This window comes from Eufriesea mexicana, unplaced genomic scaffold, assembly GCF_001483705.2.
Source record: "Eufriesea mexicana isolate 0111107269 unplaced genomic scaffold, ASM148370v2 scaffold2217, whole genome shotgun sequence".
Taxonomy (NCBI): Eukaryota; Metazoa; Arthropoda; class Insecta; order Hymenoptera; family Apidae; genus Eufriesea; species Eufriesea mexicana.
Genome location: NW_016910286.1, coordinates 1 through 2,318, shown reverse-complemented (window position 1 = coordinate 2,318; position 2,318 = coordinate 1). Strand labels below are relative to the sequence as shown.

At 31.3% G+C, this 2,318-nt stretch overlaps 1 long non-coding RNA gene across 1 annotated transcript; it reads left to right on the top strand.

The window, feature by feature from the left end:
• Window positions 1-1,135: 1,135 nt before the first annotated feature.
• Window positions 1,136-1,646, top strand: LOC108549716 (uncharacterized). Its single transcript, XR_001890358.1, has 3 exons — window positions 1,136-1,295; window positions 1,359-1,489; window positions 1,578-1,646. It is a non-coding gene; the product is annotated as an uncharacterized LOC108549716 (long non-coding RNA).
• The last annotated feature ends 672 nt before the right edge of the window (window positions 1,647-2,318 follow it).

Below are 2,318 nucleotides of genomic sequence, written 5' to 3'. Positions count from 1 at the left end.
TTATAATTAATTTAATAATTAATTTTATTAATTTATAAGTTTTCTACAATGGAAAATAAGTACTCCTTAATTTATTATTTTCATAACAGAAACATATTTGAATTTGCATCATTGTTATTAATAAATATAAGACATCTAATATTCTATATCGATACTTTAGTACATGGCTATCTCAGACACGAAGCATTTTCTCGCGAAAACAAGCATAGCCTATCCAATCGCAGCCCACTTCTAGTCGACGCGAATCCATCATGCCGGTAACACCTGGACAAATGTTTACGCGCGTGAAAGTAAAAGTTTCAGTGTCGGAACAATACGTTTCGTAAAGTAATGCTATCATTGATTAGTATTTTAATTACTGCAACTGACGAAATTAATATTCAACAACGATAATGCGCAGTATCAGTTATTCTTTAGGAACATTGAACAACTTTTGTAACATCTTCGTGATATTTACAAAACGACCACAACAGAAGTTTAAGAAATTGAGAGAACTCTACCAAGAATAGGATAACTAACTACGAACATTTGTTGTAGTTACACATGTAAAGAGAAATGTGTGCAGGTTGTGCATCCCTGAGCAACAGAATAAATCAACAGGTTATGTACTGCCAACAGAATGTAAGCCACATGTTGAGTGTGGAAAACAAAATTGAAGAAGAAAAGAAAATTGGAAGTATCAATAGATGAAAGGATCAAGATGGATATCATATTTAGAAATTTAGAGTGATCTTCATGCTATAATCTGAAGGTTTGTATGAACATGCAATGAAAGAACCAAGAAATATAGAAAAGTACAAACAGGATTGGTTAACAAACAATGTGTAGATAAAAAATCTAATAGTTTCAACCAGGGAGGAGATATTACTAATTGATATACCAACCTGTACATCAAGTCATGAAGTATGGGTAAAATTCAACAATATCTGTGATAAGGATAAGAACAGCAAAGATATTCCGTTACAGAGGTATTTTTCATGTATAAATATAAATTTGAACGTGTCACACATTGTGTGTCAGACAAGTAAGTTTTCAAATTACATGCATTAGGTAGTAAGATAGAAAAAACAATGATTATAACTAAAATCTTATGTATATTTTTAGAACGTGTATTTGCAAATGCCTAGGAGTTAATGCAGAAAGAAGAAAAGGGAATAGATAATCTCAAAACTGAACTGATTGCAAAGGAAGCAAGAGGAAAAGCAGGTCTGTAGCCTACAAACCTCAAGAGAAGAGATGTTTCAAGTAGAATTCCATTAGACATCTTGCATATGTATGTTGGAAAAACAACAAAGGTAAAAAAGAAATTAAATGTTGCAGTTGTGCCAGATTTGAATAAAAATCAGTAAAATTTCTAGGATTAAGAACAAAAGACGAGGCTTAAGATGTATACTTTCCACGTGAGACATGTGAAAAGTCCAATTATTTGGAAGAAATCATTCTGATATATGTGTGTACCTATAGAACTAGAGACATGGAACAGAAATAGGTATGTGATGATAGCCTTAGATTTTACTAATTTTGTGAGGATTTATCTTATGGAATCAAATACTGAAGCACTAAAAAAATTGTAAAAGTATGTTGCAGCAGCAGGAGCAAAGTGGTATAACACACAGACTTTGATACAATAATGGAAGCAGGAGGGTTTATCAGTCGAGAATTCAAGAATTGGTGTAGACAGAAAGTAATTATACTGAATTATACGACATTGTATATATCTCAACTGAATGGAAAGGCTTAATCGAATATTACTGAATAAGACATGAGCACTCCTGTACGACTGGACTGGAAAAGAAATTGTGGGTAGAAGCTGTGTATTTTGCAGCTTATGTGCAAAATAAAAGTTCTGCGAAACCAATGAATACAACTGCATATGGAAAGTGAGTAGGAGAAAGATCTCACATATAAATTACACGCTTTCGCAGAAACTAATATTTTCCGGAATCTGAGAGTAATAGTGCAATTTTGTTTGCAGATTCGTTTTAAGGAAAGTAAACTCTGCAAGAATTACGCAATGAATATTACAGATTAAGTTTTGTATTTTACAGTATAGTTAAATAAATGATACAGCATAGTCTTTATACCATGTGTTTGATTCATTTTAATATTAGAATTACCAAAGAGGTTTCATGCATATAATATTGCAAATTTATAGTTGTTTTATTCAAAATTAGTATTGATTTCATTCGGATAGGAAGATAGTTACACGTATTTATTTTTTTAATGCATTTGACCACTTTAGTATTTCTGGATAAATTCCTTTTTAATTAATTAATTTCTAATAATTATTACTCAAAAGATGTGAAATGATACCGAAG